Source organism: Hemicordylus capensis, chromosome 10 (genome assembly GCF_027244095.1).
Source record: "Hemicordylus capensis ecotype Gifberg chromosome 10, rHemCap1.1.pri, whole genome shotgun sequence".
Lineage (NCBI taxonomy): Eukaryota > Metazoa > Chordata > Lepidosauria > Squamata > Cordylidae > Hemicordylus > Hemicordylus capensis.
Window position 1 is genome coordinate 6,749,430 of NC_069666.1, and position 21,382 is coordinate 6,770,811.

At 46.9% G+C, this 21,382-nt stretch overlaps 1 protein-coding gene across 11 annotated transcripts in view; it reads left to right on the top strand.

Annotated features, from left to right (window-relative positions):
* The window catches only part of AKAP13 (A-kinase anchoring protein 13), a 193,378-nt gene that overhangs the window by 21,954 nt on the left and 150,042 nt on the right, over window positions 1-21,382 (top strand). For 2 of the 11 annotated variants that reach the window (XM_053272108.1, XM_053272110.1), the window contains exon 2: window positions 19,402-19,490. The exons of 8 other annotated variants lie outside the window; for them this stretch is intronic. The gene's annotated coding sequence lies outside the window, so the exon portion shown is untranslated. Of the gene's footprint in view, window positions 1-16,474; window positions 16,645-19,401; window positions 19,491-21,382 lie in introns of those variants that run through there. One more of the 11 variants, XM_053272109.1, reaches the window with a different exon arrangement.

Here is a 21,382-nt window from a genome sequence, read left to right on the forward strand (position 1 = left end):
TAGGAAGCTGCCATATACTGAGTCAGACCATTGGTCTTTCTAGCTCAGTTTTGTCTTTACAGACTGGCAGCGGCATCTCCAAGGTTGCAGGCAGGAATCTCCCTCAGCCCTATCTTGGAGATGCTGCCAGGGAAGGAACTTGGAACCTAGATACTCTTCTTGTAAGAACCTTGTAAGCCTTACTTCCAAGTTACAGTGGGACTTACTTCCAAGTGGAACATAGGCAGCTGCCATAAACTGAGTCAGACCATTGGTCCATCTAGCTCAGCATGGTCTACACTGACCGGCAGCATCTCTCCAGGTTTTCAGGCTTTAGTATCTCCCAGCAATCTTCCTTTGGCATCCAAATTCGCCCTCCAGTGCCTCTACACAGACTGGCAGTGGCAATGCTGTTCTTGGTGGGGTGTGGGGCCCAGGGCAAATCAGCCAGTGTGGGGGGCCCCTTTCCCGTTAATTCTAATAGGGGTTAAAAGAGCAGGACACGGGATGGCCACCCGCTTGAGGACAGCCCTGGGCAGCGGCTGCTCCAAGGTTGCAGGCAGGAGTCTGTCTCAGCCCGATGTTGGAGAAGCCAGGGAGGGGAATTGGAACCTTTTGCATGCAAGCAGAGAGTGCTCTTCCCAGAGCGGCCCCATCTCCAAAGGGGAATTTGGCAGCTAACCATGTCCTTAGATGCTTAGTGGATTCTGAACTTGTATCAAAAAGTCAGGTGCCAGAGCTCAGCGAATTGGTACGAGCCCACCTGATAAGTATCCCAGCGCAAGTCATTAAGAGGGAAGGGCATCATTCATTCTGCCGTCCCTCCAGCTTTCGAGTTGGGCCCAGAGCGGCCGTGCTTTGACACGGGAAAGTTAAACACGGCCATTATTCAGCAGCCAAAAGCGCACACAGAGTGGGCATTGTCTCTGCTCCCTTTTGATTTAATAATCATTTGTAGCAAGTTTGAAGGGCTGTTAGCTGGTGTCTGATTTTTTTCCCCAAGGGGGACTTTTTCTTGCATACAAAGGCCTGCTCTGTGTGGAGGGACCTTGTTCTTTTAATTCATGTTGTATGTTAATACGCTTCCATTGATTCAGAAGGGAGCGGGGGTGTGGGATGGAGAGAACCATTTTCGTGTCGGAATACTACTACTACTACTATCCTCCCCTGGGCTCAGAGACTATGTGCATTTGAAATTTTTTTCATCCACCTGAATGTGGGAAGTGTTGTGGGAAGGCATAGTGGTTAAAGTGCTGGACTAGGACTAGGACTGGGAAGACCCAAGGTCAAATCCCCATTCAGCCATGGAGCAAACTGGGTGACTCTGGACCAGTCACTTATCTCTCGGCCTAACCTACCTCTCAGGGTTGTTGTGAGGATAAACAGAACCATGCACACCGCTCTGGGCTCCTTGGAGGAAGAGCGGGATATAAATACTAATAAATAAATAAAATAAATGCTGAATGGTGGTTTGGAAATGCTCCTTGGGGACTGACTGCGAGGCCGCTTAGCTGGAAAGAGATTTGGTGCCGTCTGAACGCATCGGTGGGCCAATGGTCTGACTCAGTTCCTAACACTTTTTCTATTACCCGGTCTGATATTGAGACACCATTAAGTGTTTTGGGGGGATTGGGCCATAGCTTAGTGGAAGAAGATCTCCTTTGAGTACATAAGGTCCCGGGTTCAGTCCCTGGCTGCAGGTAGGGCTGAGCAAGGCGCTTGCCTGAAACCTTGGAGAGCTGCTGCCAGTCAGTGCAGACAATACTAAGCTAGAGGGTCAGTGGTCTGACTCGGTTTAAGGCAGCTTCTGATGGCCCTTTTGGATTGGCTGTCAAGGTCTAACCAACAGAGGGTTAGGAGACGATAAAGTAAAGGCTTTCCAGAGCATCCAGAGATGTTCCAGCTGTTGTGGCAACCTCTCTGCTTTCCGAAGGAAGCTGTGCTGGAATCCCACCTTTATGCATGCATGCATGCATGCATGCATGCGCGCGCGCGCACACACACACACACACACACACACACAGTGTTTTCTTTGGAAGACGGGAGTCCCCTTCACTTGTTTGTGTTGGGCTCTCCTTGGGCTTCCTTGGCTAACCTGATGATTCAGTTCTGTCTGTTTGTCGAGCGTGTCCATAAAACCCTCCTTTCCTGCCCAAGGTAAATATCGTGCGGGCTCTCCCTTTCCCTCTCTCTTCCTTCTTGATTTGGAAAGCTTGTCTTGAGACCAACTGAAGTGGTGTTGGTCTGGAGCCAAAGTAAAGTGCAGGTGTTCAGGAGAGCCGAGATGGCGCAGTGGTTAGCGTGTTGGGCTCGGAGTGGGGAGACCCCGGGTTCAAATCCCGCTCGGCAGTGAGCCCTCTTGGACCAGTCACAACCGATCGCCCAGGGGAGAAGCTTGTTCACAGCCCTGAGTTCCTTGGAGGAAGGGCAGGCTAGAACTGCAACTAGTAATTGTAATCAGGAGTGTTTCTTCCTCCCTCTCTAAACTCTGTGTGGGTTGGGCATTGCCACATGTTCACCCCCTTGCAACTCCAGCCCATCTGATCCCCCTGCCTGTCTGCAGGCATTGCTGGGACCCATCACCACCAAGGGATCAGGCCGAAGCTCAGTGGTAGAGCAACTCCTTGTTTTAACTTTTTTAGTCTATGAAGTTGTTGTAATTGCTTTTACTCTGTTCTATATCGTTTCAAATTGTGTACACTGCCTAGAGATACACATAGCAGGCGGTATATAAATATGATCAATGAAAATATGATAAATACATAATGTTTAATATCCTGTTTACCGGAATCAAACACATGTCCCCCGCCCCCCCAAAATCTTTGATGTTAGAAATGGGTCGGGTGGGATGTCATCTTAAAACCAGAGTCCCCTTCTTCAGCTTTCACTGATTTCACTGTTTTTGAAATGCAAGCAAATAAAGCTGGTGTTTGCCTCTAGTTTATATTTTCTTGTTAAAAAAAAAACTTTTTCTTTAAAGGGGCTCATCTTAAATTCAGAGTCCTCCCCTATTCATTTAAATACAGTAGGTCATTGTCAGCGTCCCCATATTCTTATGCAACGTAGATCTCATTTTAAACCTTGTGATTTCACTTGTTGAAATGCAAGCAAATAAAGCTGGCGTTCGCCTCTGGTTTGTATTTTCTTGTTTTCTTGGTTTTTTCAAAAAACCGATTTACTTAAAAAATAAAAAATAAAAATCCTCCCTGGTGCAGATCTTGCTGCAGTCCACCGCCTTCTCCTCCTTGACTTGTAACAGGAGACGGGAACTTGAACAGCGTTCAAAGCAAGCAGGAGGCGAGGGGGCTGGCTTCCCTTACAGATGCTTGTGGAGCATTCATTCATGGGGTTTGCCATCTGTTCTGGCACCCGGGGATGCGGAGACGTTTCCTCTGTCTGACCCACTTGGCAGGGCACCCTGGACAGAATGCAGAGCTCCAACTTGTCAGTGAAGGAAGCCGCCTTGCAGAGAACGAGGTGGCTCCTGCCATGGTGCAGGCCTGCTGGTCTACACAGACCTCTTGGCCACTTTCAGGCATGTCGGTAGCCTGAAAGAAGGGAACCACCAGCTCCCGCACTCCCGTTTAGTTCTGCCACGATTCTTCTACCCAGAAGCAGAGGTGTTGCTAGGTACTTAAAAGATCTCAGGCCCGGGTCCGCAACCCCCCCTTGATGATTAGACTTGATGTTTGTATTTGGTCTAAGATCAGCATAAATTTTGATGATGGTAATTAGACTCAGTCGTACTAGGGATGGGCACAACTCAATTTTTGTGATTTGATTTGAAGTTGAATCGAATTGGCCCGATTTGATTCGAATGTGGATTTGCAAACTTGGATCAGATTCGATTCGAGTTGGATTTGATTAGATTTGGATTCAAATCTATTTGATCCACTTTTAAAGGTCCAGGGGGCACCAAAGTGGGGTGGTTGGTGGGGCCGCACGGGCGCCACCTACCATCCAAATTTCAAGGTGGTGGGGCACTCAGTTGTTTTTTAAATGAATTTTGTAGTTTTTTGTGATTTTGTATATTTTTGCCATAGGGAATAATGGGTATTTGAAGCAGCCCCTAGCCCTCACCTTAACCTGGATCCCTACTTTCTTTCTTTCTTTCTTTTTTTAAAACTAAGTTCTAGCCCTTGTAGAATTGGAGCTCAAATTTGGCCAGTGGTGTATGGGCAGATTTGTTTTGAGGCAGAATCACTCGAATTGACCAGCTTTGAGTCAGATCGATCCAACCTCAAAATGATCCACACATCCCTAAATCATAAACCCCAAGAATAATTACGCACATATATTAATATATTCACATATTTCCTTCCCATCACAGAACTCAGTTTTTATTAGTGGAGCATTGCAATTAAGATATTCCCCTTAAGGGATGGGTCCATAGCTCAGTGACAGAGCATCTGCTTTGCATGCAGAAGCTCCTAGATTCAGTCCCTGGCAGCATCTCCTGGTAGGGCTGGGAAAGGCTCCTGCCTGAAACCTTGAAGAGCTGCTGCCAGTCAGTGTAGACATTACTGAGCTTGGTGGGCCAATGACCGAACTCTGTACAAGGCAGCTTCCCAAGTTCTTAGCCTCCTGTGTTCTGGAGGAGCCAACCAGGCGTCTCCAGAGAGCCCTCCAGGAGTACATTAAGGGAATAACCTTCTCCAGCACCTGCTATTCAGTGGTATACTGCCTCTGAACATGGAGGTTCTGTTTAGCCATCTTGGCTAATCACGCGTTTCCCTAATCTCTATTTGAATGCAGCAATATACATTGCCACCGCTTGTGGCAGAGAGTTACACATGTCGACTGTGTGCTGTGTAAAGGGACATTTTTCTCCCCAAGGGAGAAATATGTATTGAATGCTGATGGCTTTTGTTGCAGAGAGACCATCCTGTTGCAAAACTGGTCCTTTGGCCGGATCATCCTTTGTCGCAGAAAGTGGGTCAAAGGAGCATATCATTTGCCTGGCTCTCGGCGGAGCCCTTCATTCAGGCGTGGAGAAAGCGAGGAATTTGATCGGGCTGCGAATGTCGGCCGTGCTTTGAACTAAATGAAACTGCACCCTGGCAGGGTTGGTGCCCTGCACCGAAGTCTGGGCTTCTTAATGCAAAGCGGCACGAAGAGAGTCTGGTTTGGCTGAGCTGCTTGCCTGTCAATCTGAAACAATCTTGCTGAGCTCCTTTGAGGAGCCCCCATTGCCTACTCTGTGTAGGGAATTGACTGTGCTTTTATTAATGGCAGTAAAACTTTGCCTTGCTAATGTATGGAAAAGGAGAACCCTCCAAAAAGTAAAGGTTGTTTGGGAGTTGCTGGTGCAGGAAAAGCTCCCTTCCCAGCGAAAAGCCTTTGTTCATTCCAGTTAGAAGTGTTCCTTTGCAGAACGTTGGTTACCCTCTTCAGATTTTATCGATGCCCAAAAGCCTGCATAGACAAGACCTGAACGGTTGAAAATGCCTTTTATAATTGCATTTGCAAATATTCTAAACGAACTAAGTGAAATTTTGCTTGTCTTAAGCTGAGTTTTATCCTGTTGCTGGTAATTTGTTTTCTTCTGTACATTTCTGCAAAAATTAAAAGTATTGTGGCGGTGGTGGGGAGGAATGCAGTTTTAAGAGTAAAGGTAAAGTTGTGCCGTCGAGTCAGTGTCGACTCCTGGCGCCCACAGAGCCCCGTGGTTTGTCTTTGGTAGAATACAGGAGGGGTTGACCATTGCCTCCTCCCATGCAGTATGAGATGATGCCTTTCAGCATTTTCCTTTTTAGCTGCTGCCCGATATGCTGCCTGATATAGCTGCTCCCCAGCAGCTTCTCCAGGTAAGGCTGGGAGAGACTGCTGAGCCTAAAACCCCGGAGAGCCGCTGCCAGTCAGTGTCGACGATACTAAGCTAGATGGACAAATTGCCTGACTCAGCAGATGGCAGCTGCCCATGTTCCTATGGCAGAGCTCAGCAGATTTCTGCTTTTGTGGCTGCCACACGGCCGCATCGCAGGATGAAGGCAGTGAGAGTCCCCTTGACCAGCCTGGTTGGGACTGATTGGCAACTGGCCACCTCTCCCGAAGCAGTTGCCCCCCAGTTGCTATTATTATTATTCCACCTGGTCACCTGAAGAATTCTAAGAGGCGCCTGCAACAGAATGCAGTGGAGAGTCTTTTGCTCCTAAGAGGACTAGTGTTCTCCAGAGCTCCAGCCTGCGTCGGATCCGATTCTTGGTCATCCCATAGGCAACATTTCCAAAAGGGAATCCATGCAACATGGCCATCCATTAAAGAATCCTGGGCTTGGGCCCGCAGCCCTCCTATATATTTATATTTATATTTATATTTACACACATATTATATATATATATTTACACCTTATATGCTGAACATATACTGAGAGAAGCTGGACTGGAAGAGGATGAGCGTGGTTTTAAAGCTGGAGGAAGAAACATCAATCGCCTGCGCTATGCTGATGACACCGCTCTGATCGCTTAGAACGCGGAGGATCTGCAAGTGCTAGTGATTAAAGCCAAGGAGCACGGTGTGGAAATGGGACTGCGACTCTGGGACTACGACTCAACGCCAGGAAGACTGAACTAATGTCAGCGGGTACAGCAACCAGCCTCAGAATTGATAATGAAGACACTGAAGTGGTGGATAGCTTCTGCCTTTTAGGATCGACAGTCAGCGGTCAAGGATCCAGCAGTCTAGAAATACGCCTAGCACTGGGTAGGGTTGCCTTGGAAAGGATATTTAGATGCTGTGATGTGTCTACCTACAAAGATTAGAATCTTTTGGACAATGGTTTTTCCCGTGACACTTGATGGATGCGAAAGCTGGACTTTGAAGAAGCAAGATAGAAAAAGCATTGGCGCTTTTGAACTTTGGTGCTGGAGAAGACTTTTGAGGAGACCATGGACAGCCAGGAAAACAAACCAATGGATCCTAGAACAAATCAACCCAGAATTCTCACTCGAGGCACAAATGACCAGGCTCAAACTATCGAACTTCAGACACATTATGCAAAGCTCCCTTGAGAAGTCCATAATGCTGGGGAAAGCTGAAGGAAAGAGAAGAAGAGGATGACTGGCAGCAAGGTGGATGGACTTGATTATGACAGCGATAAATGCACCGCTGAGAGACCTCAAAGGCCAAGTTGAAGACAGATCATCCTGGAGAGAATCTCTCTGTGGTAGCTAAGAGTTGACACCGACTTGACGGCATGTAATCAATCAAATCTACCTAATATTATAATCAAGCATCTGGGAAGGTGGAAGCAGCAGCAGAGAGCTAAGGGAGGCCAAGAGTGCTTTCCCACGCTGTGTTCAGGTGCCTGCACGTCCTTTCTGGAAGAGGTTACGGAGGAGGCAGGTCGCTGATGAGATGTGGGGCTCTGAGCCATTCATTGAAGGCCCATGCCACATGGACCACCCCCTAATGATGCCCCTGGCATTCAGTCTGGCTCTTCTGGGCAAGGTGGGCTTGAGATAGGGTCTTTTTCCATGGTGGCCCCTTGACTTTGGAACACCCTCTTGGTAGAACTTCACTGTGCACTCATGCGCACATGCTCTCTCTGTTTGTTTTTAAACACACAGTTAAAGATCCATCTTTTTAGAGAGGCTTTTTAATGTTTTATCCACTGCTGCTATAGGATAGGTTTTTTTAAACTCTGAGGGTTTTTTTTAGCTTTTTACTTTTAATTTGAAACTTTAAAAATTTGTAACTTTTAAATGAGGCACAAGCTTGGTCTCTTAACTGGTTTAACTTTATTTTTTTGTTCGTTATTGTTTCTGTTTTGTTAAGGTTGTGAGCCACCTGAAGCAATAGTGTACTGGAAGGCTGGGACATAATACTGAAGGTGGCTTTTGCAGAGAGAGGTGTGGAGATCTGAAACACCTACGCCCAGCGTAGATGTTCTGGTGATTCATTTGTATTTCTGATCAGGACTTAAGCGCATATATTTTTGCCCAGCCCTGCAGTCTTACAGTTTTGTTCTGGGCCCGGCTTTCCAATCTCATCCCCAGTTTTACCCGAATTAAGAAAGCCCAAGCTAGCAAAGGTATGGATAATCTGTTGATTTCTCCCCCACCGTCCAGTTCCTTTCTTGCACCTGTTCTGTGGCTTTAACCCTGCTAGCTTCCCCGCCCCAGACCTGGCTCTCTTGCATAAGCTTCGAGCATTTGTTGTTTCAACTTGTGCCTTCTAGAGTAACAGGTGCAAATTTCACTTCTGGTGTGGGTGTGTAGCTGATGTCCTACGCTCCACACGTTTAGTGGGCCCCACTTTTTTCTTTTGGTGAAACGTCTGCATCAAAGCCTGAGATATTTGCAATTGTGGGGAGTCATCACGATGCAATCCGTAGAGTTTGCCATTCCAAAAATAAATTAAGACTTTGGACAACTCATCCTTCTTGATCTTGGTTGTCACATCAAGTTAAAGCAGCATTTGGGAGGGGGTGACTTGAGGGCTGGAGGGAAACGGCAGCAAGTGATTGCGGGGTCTGAAACGCTTCTCCTGCACGCTGACTATTCCTTGCACGTCCCTCAGCCATGTGTCTCTTGTATACATTCTTTTAGACAGAACGGTTTCCAATCTGAGTTCTTCTATGGACTAACTTATTAAATGTTGATTTAATAATCTCTTATTTGCTTTACCTCTTATTTGCCTCTTATTTGCTTTAGCTTTGCGGAAAATGTTGCTGCATCTCAAAGATGGAACTTGATCTCAGATGAGATCCACAAGGCTCTCTCATTCCTCATCTTTCAGAGTGGAATGAAGATTGCTCTTTTTTACTCAGGACTTTGGCCAATGAGTATCCCTTTGTTTTCTTTTTAGTTGGTTGTAGCTGCGTGGGTTGATTATGAAGGTGTGTTTTAATGAACTCTTACGATGGTTAAATTAGTTTGCTGTTCTGAATTGCTGCTGTTCACCGAGTCCTGGGATGAAGGGTTGTATTACAGTATTTACCACAAATAAAAGACTCCCCCCATAAAAAATAGAGGTTAACTATAGGTTATTCCTGTATTAACTTGAAAGGAGGAGGACCCCCAATTTAAGATGATCCCTTGATTTCTAACAGGAAATAACTTGGAAAAAGTCTAGTCTTGGATTCAGATAAAATACAGTATACCTGCAAATAATAAAGAATGACCAGCAAGCTATTGCTGTCTTCAGAATGCAGATCCTTTGGTTTCAAGGTCATTTTATTATCTTGCTCTTGACTCTTGATGGGTGGTATTTTGTCAATTTCACTGTTGAGCCACCGTGTACTTCTTTCAGAGGTGACTGTTCTTGCTTTTTCACAGAGGGATATAAATATTCTTTTCTACAGAGGAGTTTCTAGATGCTGTTGGACTACAACTCCCATCATCCTTCAGCCATTGTGGCTGGGGCTGATGGGTATTGTAGTCCATCATCATTGGGGGACCCAGAGTGGGGAACCCCTCCTGCAGAGGGAGGAATATAAAGCAGGCAGGGATTGCCATCACACCTTTTCCCAGTTGGTTATTGAATAAATAAATTTTCTTCTTCAACAGGAGCACCTTTTTTCAAAACCTGGCTTTTAATTCCCCGCTCCCCTCTCTTTATGTGTTGGTCGTGAAGGCCAGCTATTAAGAAACCTGCATCAACTGACTGCTTCTATTTCCTCCCTTTTGTTTGGAGGAAATAATGATTCTCTCCTCTCCTTTTTTTGACCTCGCCCTTCCATCATCATCTTTTGCATCTCTCGATCCCAGGTTGGTGGGGACGGCACCATTTAGCCAAGAACAAGCCTCAATCTTTCTGCAGCAGTTAATGACTTGACATGGCGAAGCGGAACACCAGCCCCCTAGTTAGTGTGGCAATCAAAGCCACACTGTTTTCCAAAGAGGAGGAGAAGGGTATCCTTGACATTGATGCCGCCATCTTTTAGAAAATAAATTAGGACAATTGCTTTCGGATTAGGCCATGTTGCCAGACGTGCTTAATTCAACTAGAGGTTGGATCCAACCGTTCCTTTCCTCTGATGGAAGGATATCTTCCATTTGGAAGATGGGAAAAGTTGGATCCAATCTGTCTCTTTTGGTTTTCCCACTTATGCTGAATGATGCCCTAGCAAACCGAGCTGCATGTGTTGAAATATTAGTGCTTCTGTGCATTTCAGACTAGTGCATTGGCCACTTTACAATGTCAGCGAGACGATGTTGCTAGGAGGATAACTTAGTTACCTTCCTCCTGTTCTTAAGCAGGAACCCACCAATTTAGGATTAACTCACTAAATAACCCGGCATTATTTTGTGGTCACCACCAATCCCCTTTCTTCCCTGCGGTCCTTGTCTGGCACACAGGAGAGAAGTGGGTCTTCTGTCCTTTGCCCTGGGAGAGAGATGGACAGGGTAAGAAACAGAGCAAGCCTTCTGCTCAGAAAGGATTCCTGTTGTTTCTGACCTTCACCAAAACAGCAGTGGAAATGAGACCTCTGGGGTGCTGAGATCTGTGTGGTGCTGAGTGTCCTGCTCGCCAAAGTGCTGGGGGCAGTCACCACTGGCCAGCTGGGAAGTGGATTTGTAGTTGCCTGTTCTTAAGCGTATTTATTAATTCATTTTTTAAAAAAATGTTAAGTATGTCCCTTCCAACACTTGTGAAAAATAACCTTAGCTCTGCCCCTTTAGTACAAATCAGGGGCAGGTGATTCTTCCTTTTTCATTCCTCGGTGGTGTACCCCGACCCCCGTTCCCTGCTGGATTGGGAATTAGCGGAGCAGTGGAACTCCATGCAGAGGGTATTCTTTGCAGGTGGGATACAGGTTGGATGTGCAAACGCATTTCTTCTTGTCTTTCTGTCACCTGGGCCCCTCTAAACCCTTGTGTTTTTCTGCCCTCGCTGCAAGGGTTGGTTGCAGTCACTGCCGCTGTTGTTTGTCTCCAGGTTTCCCTCCCTCCCGTTCTTGGCAGTGGACCACAAGATGCGTTTGGAGGAGACGGCATGATATAGCGTGGGAATAGGCTAGAACCGCCGCTCGGCTCTTGACAGAGATGCTCTCCCTGGCTTTCTTATTTAGACTACAGTCCTGGCAGCTCCCACGATCTTGTCTCGCATCGGATGTTGCCACGTCGGCGTGGATCAGTTTGTGTGGGGCGACGAGTGCCGAGGCCTCCTAATCTCGTGCAGAGCGATACGGTTGTGCTATGTTTTCACGTTCCCTGTCTGCTGCTGGTAGGGTTTCCTTTGTTGTCCCAAACTAATTCACTTCTAAATGATCTCTGCAGAAGTTTCCCGGTTCAGTCCCCGCTATCTGTTTCTCTTAAGAGTCCTGGCAAGGCTCTTCTGTGGCCGATTCCCTTCTTCTCTCTCTGCGCCATCGCAGCCTGGTTCAGCAAAGAGCGCTGGTGTGCCTGCTTGCAATGAAAAGGATGAATTTGCATTTCTGCTCTCTCTGCCTTTTATATCGGCCCACTGAGTCATAAAGCTCACCCACTGTAAAACGGATGGCCATGCCAAGGCTGGAGTCTGCATTTTTCCAGGTCAAATGCTTCTGCTAACGGTTCACTAGTTGCAAGTGTTTGGAGACGACAGCACATACACGGTGCAAAAAACCACTCTACTTCCCAGTTGTCGTTGTAACATTTGACATTCACTTCTTTTAGGAAAATAGGGAGCTGCCTAATACTGAGTCAGACCCTTGGGCCATTTAGCTCAGTATTGTCTACACGGACGGACTGGTAGCAGCTCCCCAAGGTTTTAGGTAGGCGTCTCTCCCAGCCCACCTACAGATGCTGGGGAGTAGACCTGGGCCCTTCTGCATGCCAAGAAGATGCTCTGCCACTGAGCTACAGCCTGGGCCCAACTCCAGTTTTACCCTGCCATCGCCTGCAATATGGGTATAAGAACACCGTCCTACCTTATAGGGCTGTTGTTATTACGTGTTAAGCATTGCAGGTGGCGGGAAATGTCAAATCTGAATGCATTTGCTTGCTTTCTCTGGCAGATCATAGGAATGGAGAAACATAGGAAGCTACCTTATACTGAGTCAGACTCTTAGTCCATCTAGCTCAGTATTGTCTACACTGACTGGCAGCAGCCCTCCAGGGTTTCGAGCAGGAGTCTAACCTGGGACTTTCTGCATGTAAAGCAAATGCTCTTCCACTGAGTTCTGGCCCCATCCTGTTAGCATGCAGAAGGCCCCAGGTTGAATCCCTGTCTGGGAGATGCCAGGGAGGGAACTTGGAACCTTCTGCATGCAAGCAGGCAGGTGCTCTTCCCAGAACAGCCCTGTTGCTTAAGGGGAATATCTTACAGTGCTCACATGTAGTCTCCCATTCAAATGCAAACCAGGGTAGACCCTGCTTAGCAAAGGAGACAGTTCATGCTTGCTACCACAAGCTCAGCTCTCCTCCCTTATATTGACCTGACACGTGGCTGGCAGCGTCCTATATTCCTATTGACACAACTTCCCAGACATTATTAGCTTCTTATTCTCATTTGCATGCTGGAGCATTTGAAACACAGCTCCCCCCACCCCACCCGGCATGCAGCATCAAGTGGTACAGACCTCTGCACTGTTTCGGGACTCTACCACCTCATTGTGCTGAATGTGTAGGCCCGGCCATGTTAACTCTGGTATAAGCCCAACTTGCATCATTTTATTTATTTCCCAGGAGGGTGGTAGTTATGGAAACTTGGCTGCCTTTCTTTCAGTGGGGTATCCGGATGTTGCGGTGTGATGCTATTTCTGACAAGTTAGCTTTTACTGTTTACATTCTTGCCTTTTATCAGTAGTCAGCTGCAGATTATCTCCTCCAAGAAGGCTTGCTTAAAATACTGAGGATCTCTTTTTATTTTTTAAATTGCTTTTGCCTCTTCTACACACACACACACACACACACACACACACACACACACACCCTCCGCCCCGAAACAAAGCAAACACACACCTCCCCCTCTCTCAACCTCTGGGTGCACTTTAGAAATATTTCACGTTGAGGAATGTCTACGTTTTATGACCAGGGCTAGAAGTGGAGATTTATAAGCCCCCTGAATAAATAGCAATGTCCTTTTCCTAATCAGTTGCTTGTTCCGTTGCCAGAGAAACCTGGCGGAAAACAACCGCTAGCTAGGCCTGGCCCGGAGGAGCGAGGGCTGGATCCGGAGACAGCCGAGGCTGTGGGGTGGAAGCCCTGTGTGTTGTGTTAAACCCCGGAAGGAAGCCGCCAAACTAGCAATGATCCCGGCTGCTAAAGCGTAAGATGGAGCCCAAACTCCCTGAATTGGGCCCTGGATACCTGCCCCATGTAAGTTGCAGCGGTGTGAGGTCCCCATCTGGATCTGGACTGTGGCATGCCTTGTCCCCCGAAATTCTGGGTTTCACCCAGATTTTAAGCATCTCACGCAGCTTGTTTAGCCCACCCAGATTCTCCCAGATTTCAGCTTTCATTTAAAACAAAAATCTAAGCGCTAGTCCTTGTAGAAGCAGAGTTATGGAGCAAAACATGCAGTCACTCTTCTGCTCAGAAATGAGTTCCCAGCCAATTTCCATAATATGCAAATTAGGTACCCGGATTTGGAGAGCCAGAATATGGCAACCCTAGGCATGCCGGGAAGCGTATTCTAACCCTTTGTCCCTTCACAGCCTCAATTTGGATTCCCCATCCTGGGGGGCGGGGATGCTTCCATTGGTGCCAATAGGGAGGAGGAGAGCGTGTGGTCGCAAGCATGCATTGTCCCCTTTCCTAAGCAGGGTCTGTCCTGGTTTGCATTTGGGTGGGCGACTACATGTGAGCACTGTCTGCTGTAAGATAGTCCTCTTAGAGGATGAGGCTGGGCCTCAGTGGAGGAGCAGCTGTTTTGCATGCAGAAGGGCCTGGATTTGCTCCCTGGGGACGTTCTCCCTGCATCTCTAGATAGGACTGGGAAAAGACTCCTGCTTGAAACCTTAGAGCTGCTGCCAGTTGGTGACAGCACTACTGAACCAGATGAACCAATGGTCTCACTCGGCATAAGGCAGCTTCCTAGGTTTTCTCCTGTGGCAAGGGAAGGGTGAAAGTCCACCTCCCCTCATGCCATGGTCCTGATTGGAGGCCCTTCGCATCGGCTAATTACATGCAAAAAAAATTGCACATGCAGGTCCTAATGACGCAATGTGGATTGTTTAGTTAGGCCTTCCTTCCAGATCTCTTTGTTGCCATGAATCTTGTGATGCATCTTTTACTTGTGCCTGTAAAACATACATGGGGGCTCAAGCTGCAGTTTTGAGGCTGAAATGTGGAATCGTGCTCCGAATGTGTGCACCTTCTTGATTCTGTTGCACTGAATATTTACAAAAGTAGAAAGCAAAGCTTCATGTTTGGAGAACTTGACAGTATGGTGTGAAGATAAGCGCAAGAAAAGGAGATGGTTCTTCAGGAAGACTGGCGTGATTGCTCTGGATCCGAAAATGAAATCTTTAATGATAGTATTCAGGTCTATTTTAACCACCCTGTACTGGATGTGAAATTTTATGAAATTGAATGTGTTGTCAGTTTCAGTCAAGATGGATTTAAGCATGCTGCTGATTGCTCACCCTCTCAGTGGGGACAAGAATCCTGGTGACAATAAATCGTCTTCATCATCTTTATTTGCTAGCTGCTCCATAACAAACTGTTCTCTGTGTGTCTCACAACACAGCATTAAAACATGGAGTAAAAACACATAAAAGACATGAAATCATGTCACATTAAAAAAAAAAGTACAAAACAATTTAAACACTCTTTAAAAAATCAAATTTAAAAGGCCTGAGTGAACAGAAAGGTTTTTACCTGACGTCTAAAAGAACAAAGTGATGGTGCCAGGCGAACCTTACTTGGGGAGGTTGTTCCATCAATGGGGTGCAAACACCGAAAAGGCCCCCCCACTACTAGCCACCCGCCTCGCCTCGTTCGGCAGGGGCACTCCGAGCAGGGCCTCCGAAGAAGATCTTAAGGTGCGGGTGGGGACATATGGGGCAAGGTGCTCTTTCAGGTAACCCGGTCCCAAGACATTTAGGGCTTTGAAGGTTAAAACCAGCACTTTGAATTGGGCCCAGAAACTGACTGGGAGCCACTCCAGTGCAGACAAGACTCCTGATGAACCTGAAAGGTGGTTGTCACAACTGGCTGGGCACCGTGAGATTTTACTTGCCACTTTTCTCTCTCCCCTTGAACATGCTTATATCAGAATGTTAACTCTTACCCATATTGGCTACAATTCTAAGTGAAAGGTTTGAACATCCTTTGGTTTGCACAGCCATTTTTAAAAAGGTGGGAATTATCAGATGAGAGCCTTCTGGGAGGACCTGTTTGGATATTACCAGATGATGCCATAACTCCAGGGTTGAGCATCTGCTATGCATGCAGAAGGGCACAGGTTCAATCCAGGTAAGGCTGGGAAAGACGCTTGCCTGAAACCTTGGAGAGCTGCTGCCAGTCAGTGCACATAGTACTGAGAGGGACCGAGAGCTGCTGCCAGTCCGTGTTGACACCCCTTGAGCTAAATGGAACAATGGTCTGAACTTGGTGTAAGGCAGCTTCCTATATTCCCAGCAAGCAGTAGGTAATTGTGTAGCCTGTGGATCTAAGAGCAGTATTGTTGGGTTATTTTGAACAGAATGGGGAACTCAACCTGGGGGGGGAGGGATGCAGTATTTTACAAATTGGTATAAGCCAAACCATTAACCACTGAGAACTGACGAAGAAGCACCCTCCCTCCAACCATGTTTTAGATACCAGGAGACTGCTTAAGGAGAAGCGGAGGCAATCTCCACCCCGCTCTGAGGCCCACCTGTTCCCCTTGGGCATTCCTCTTGCGGCTTGGATTTCAGAAAGATTAAGGCTGTTGTCCAAGGGGGGAAACCCACCCGCTGAAGCCAGGGCAGTGCAGGGCGGCTTAACCTGGCATTTCCTCCGTGTTGTTCTAAAGCCTGACTCCTCGGTATTGCTTTGTATTTCATTTCCTCTCTTTTGAAGAACAAGCCGGGGTGGCGGGGGGTCAGAGATAAAGTCACGTTGAACCGTCGCTGCTGTTCCTGGGAGAAATGAGCACATTCTGTCCTTGCAGGTTGGAGGCGAAGGAGCACGGACTCCCTTGCGTTCTGGCTCGTTAACCGGCTCATAGCCCACTTGCCCCATGGCTGTGCAGAGCAAGAGGGCTGGAGGACGAACGGCTGGCCGGCATGGGTCAGAATTAGTGGGATTCTGACCGTGTCGTGGTTTGGCCAAGCTCTGAGCGACCGTAGTTGAGGCGAGGAGTTAGGAAGGGTTGGAGGCCAAAGTTGTGTTTTGAAGATAGCTGGTGTTAGGCAGGTGAGGCAGAGAAGGGTGTCCTCCAGACTGGGGGAGCAGAGCCTAGGGGAGTTCTTTATATAGGGTCAGCAGGGCCCCGATTGGCTCTCCAGGTCACCTGATTTCTCTTCGCCTGATTGGCTGCTGTTTCCCCTTCTTGCTGGCCTCGGAATCCTTCTCCAGGCACTGAAGGGAACAGGAGTGAGGAACATCGGTCACTGCAGTTGGCAGTCAGTATGGAGCTTCTGGATTGGCTGGGCCAAGTATAAATGCTTGGACCCTTGCCTGGGCAACCGGTCTGGATCTTCTGCCTGCCTCCAAGCTCCACTCTTGGCAACTGGTTGGGAGAGAGCTCAGTGGAAGAGGACCTGCTTTGCAGGCAGAAAGTCCCAGGTTCAATCCCTGGCAACATCTCCAGGTAGAGAGAGAGAGAGAGAGAGAGAGAGAGAGAGAGAGAGAGAGAGAGAGAGATGCTGCCAGTCAGTGTAGACCATGCTGCATTAGGTGGACCAAGGGTCTGACTCTGCACAAGGCAGCTTCATCTGTTTATATCCAGTTTCACGGGGAAAGGCCATAGCTCAGCAGAACAGCATCTGCTTTGCCTGCAGAAAGCAGCCTCTCCAGACAGGGCTGGGAAAGATCCCTGTCTGAAACCCTAGAGAGATGCTGCCGGTCCGTGTAGACCATAGTGAGCTGGGTAGACTTGGTATAAAGCAGCTTTCTGTGTCTGCGTGAAGTCTGTGCTGAATTTCTGTCTTGGATCTGATCTGGCTGTGTGTGTGTGTGTGTGTGTGTGTGTGTGTGAGTGTGAGAAACAATTGCACCTGAACTGTTGCTGTCAGTTGCTTGAGGAATTAAATATTTCATCACCCACATAGGTTGGTCTTTCACTCCAATTATAGTCCCAGTGCTAGAGTTGCCATATTCAGACTTCCCAAATCTGCACGACCTATTTTGCATATTATGCATAATATTATATTATGCAAATTATGTGGCAACTCATTTGCATTCCATTTATATATTTATTTGACAGATTTGTATACTTTCCCCTCCTCCTCTGCCCTCCCATGTGATCGGATCCAGAGTAAAATCCAGGCAGCACCTTTGAAATCAGTGTGAATCTGGGTGGAATTTAGCAGCCAGGTAGAAGAACCAAAATCCAGGGGCTACGTTAAATTCTGGGGAACATGGCATCCCTAAGTCCCAGCCTCCCTTTATTTTCCTCCTTGGGTTTATATCACAAGTGAAAGCTGACCAACTTCAAAGGGGGAAAAGAATATGCCTTTTCACCTAGAGTGCAAATTACTTGGCCGACAAATGAGACTACAGGGGCATTAAAGCCAGTTTTCCATCAGAGTGGAAATCGAAGAACCTTTGCTGGAGAACAACCCAGGGGTGCAGTATATTTTACGTTCTGCATTGAATGCCGAGAGTCTATTTGCCATCTTTATATTTGCTACTCCTGACCTTAGAAATCTGTTAATTGAAATGTTTGTTTTAAAGCCCCCCACGCCCCCCTTCAAATCCTGTTTCTGCTCTGCTGTCCCTTTGTATCTTCTCTCTGCCTTGTGCTTTTTGCTGTTTCTTTTAATTGTACAGGACATTTACATGAAAACAGAGTCCTTGTTGCTTAGGATTTAATCTGCTCCCACTGCTTATTCTCCATCTGAACTTCCCAAGAGATCGGTTACTTAGGTAGCAGGCCAGCGAAAAGGCCTGGAAAATGGGGGGGGGGAGGTGTATGTGGGGGGAAGTGGCTGTTTTAAGTTAGCCGTGGGTCGCTGTGGCTTCTGGCTTCTGTGTATGTGGGGGGAGGTTTGTATTGGTTTCCATCTACCTATTCTTGGACTCCTAGGAAGAACTTTGGTTCCTTTATCTGGCTGCGTAAGCAAATGTCCTCCTCTCCTTGGCAAAGAGCAAACAATAGAAGAAAAATGCTCATAAATCTCCCTTTATCTCTTTCTTAACTGTACTTTTGAAGAAGCAAAATTGGGAGCTTTGCATTCTGATCTGGTGTCTGCAGGCTAGTCTCTCTTTGAGTCTTGGAGCATTGCTTTTCAAAAGTGACCGCTGTGAAAAGGAAAAAGCACAAAGAGCGGAGGGTGAGGCGCTGCTTCTCTGCCCTGTTGGTCTTGTGGTGCCAAAGTGCTTAATTGTGGGTGTCAAAGTGCTTCTTGCTGGTTCTGATCTCAGACCACATTCTTTTCGCTTCGGAGTAAAACTGTGATGCACAGGTAAGCCGTATGGTGTTGGATGTGTGTACAGAGAGGAGAGCTGGTCTTGTGGCAGCAAGCACGAAGGGTCCCCTTTGCTAAGCAGGGCTTGCCCTGGTTTGCATTTGAATGGGAGACTACATGCGTGAGCTCTGTAAGATGTTCCCCTCAGGGGATGGGGCCGCTCTGGGAAGAGCATCTGCCTGCTTGCATGGAGAAGGGTTCAAGTTGCTTTCCTGGCAGCATCTCCAAGATAGGGCTGGGAGAGACTCCTGCCTGCAACCTTGGAGACGCTGCTGCCAGTTTGTGTAGACTAGGCATCCCTAGTGGGGGTTCTCAAACTTGGGTACCCAGATGTTGGCTGGGGATGATGGGAATTGTAGTCCAACAAGACCCAGGTTTGAGAGCCCCTGGGATAATCTAAACTAGGAGGGCACGATAGAGCACAAATGTGAGAAATTGAGTTGACCCTTATACTGCTCACATGTGGACTCCCATTCAAATGCAACCAGGGTAGACCCTGCTTAGCAAAGGAGACAATTCATGCTTTTGATAGCACAGCGGAGAAGTAGCTTGCCTAGGGAGCAAGGGTTTCCGGTTCGAATCCCAGCTGGTATGTTTCCCAAACTATGGGAAACACCTGTATCGGGCAGCAACAATACAGGAAGATGCTGAAAGGCATTATCTCATACTGCGTGGGAGATGGCAATGGTCAACCCCTCCTGTATTCTACCAAAGACAACCACAGGCTCTGCGGGCGCCAGGATTCGACACCGACTCGACGGCTCACTTTACCTTTACCACAAGACAAACTCTCCTCCTTAATTGTTATGTATTATTTATTTCAGTGTAAACCACTCTGAGCCACTTTAGGAAGGCTGGTATATACAGTAAATCAAATGAATGAATGGCAGTGTATAAATAAATATTTATCTCTTTCTCTCTCTCTCTCTCTTCACCAGGACCCAGCTTCTTATGTTGATTCTCTGTGCCTGATTCTCAGGGTTTGGCAGAAGTTCCTAGCGCTTGGATGCTGCTTCAGGCAGTTATAGTAAGGATCTTTATTTATTTATTTATTTACTTCCTTCTATCCCTAACCTCCTTTCCTCATTCATTCATTCGATGGAAACCGCTTTGAGTGTATCTGTTAGAAAGAGTTATACCAACATCAGTAGTAATATTTCCTAATTTTCTTAGGATATAACCTAAGTTTCGTTGACATGAACGGGACGTAAGCTCACATTGTCTCACTTGCCTCGTTGAATTCAGTAGGTGGCTAGTCCTGAATGACTAGTCTGGAGGTTGCTCGATAACCATTTTAAAAAGGCAGAATAGATCAGAGGCCGGAGGGAGCTAAGCTAGGGATAGGGCTGGAGGGTTTTCGGTGCCCGAGATGAAGCTTGACTACTTGCCCCCCAAGCGAGAAGAAGTATGGAGCCCTGGTTTTAACATGAGGCTGTTTTTTCTCCGGGACAGGAGAGAGAGAGAGAGCCAAGCAAGGCAAGGTTGGCTTTTCTTGCTTGCTCCCCGGTTTCCAGGGAGGAGAGCAAATGGGCCCTCCCAGCGTCAGACATGTCAGGAGTTGCTTGGAGAGGGAAAAGGAGGCATGTAGCATCCCCCACCCCAAGAACTGGTGTCCTAGGCAACCGCCTAGGTCTGCCTAGTGGATGGGCTGGCCTTGAGCTGCAGGAAGTATGGTGCCACCACCCAAAGAGCCCTGTGTGTAATAGCTGCTAACCACACCTCTGTTGGTGCAGGATCCGAGAGTTGGGTTTCCATGGCCGATCTAAAGGACTGGGCAGGTTCATATGGGAGCAGGTGGTACTTTTCTTGAGAATTCCACCTCCTAGTGAAGGGAATAAATGTTGAAGATTGGGACTGACTTAGACCACTGGTTCTTAAGGATTCATATAATCTAACTTCCCCCTGCCCCTGCCCCCCCTTGTCTGAATCTGGCCTGCCTTGTTATACACAGCAGCATATAGAAATATGCTGGCTGCAGACATCAGTTGGTCCAGAAGAGAGAGGAGCATTTTGTATTTTTATTTGATTTCCTCAACTGCCCGGACGGGAAACAGAAGGAGAGTGTGTTTGGCCATTTATAGAATTTGGGGTAGGAAATAAATCCTCTGCTGGAACTAATTTCAGATGAAAGAGATTTAACACATGCAGCAGTAAATGTGGAGAATATGCTTTAAAAAGCAACGTTATTTTGTGAGAGAGAACATTTTGCAAGATACAGATAATTGAACATGTGATGCATTTTAATGTTTTGAATTTTGCTGTCTTAAATCCTGGGAGCTCTCTAAATTACATTAGCAATTTTATGCTCAAACTCTTTCCTTCTGGGACTGCAAGTTCCTTCTGAAATTTTGCTGTGGTTTTCACCATAACAGCTTGTGTGGTGTGGTGTTCATCTGTTGGGCTGGGATTGTGCAGACAACTTCAAACTAGGGAGCTGAACCACTACAAGTTTAGGTTTAGTTCAGACTCATCGTATCTTTTAACGCTCCGGTTCAGGCATCCTAACCTTTTAAAAAGTTTTGATTTGGGAGCTGGTTTAGATACATTTCATAGATGCTAATATCAAACTCCTTCTGCTTGCACTGTAACTCTGTAAAACAAATACAACAATATAAGTGTTTAAGTGGAGGAAAATATTCTTTGATTTTAAAGTTTGTTTTTTTATTCTTTTAAAAATGTTTTCCTAACAAAATACCTACAGCAGGAAAATAAAACACAAATCGTACAGCTACAAGCAGAGTGCCTCAATACTGTACCCACTTAGTCTAAACCAGTTATTGTTTGTCGTATTATATCTGTATACCACTCAGCCCCGATAGCTCTAAGTGGTTTTTACATCAATTTGAAAACACAGAAAATAGAAAACGCAGAAAATATTGGCTATTAAATATCCAGTTAATTTTTTAAAAAACAATTAAT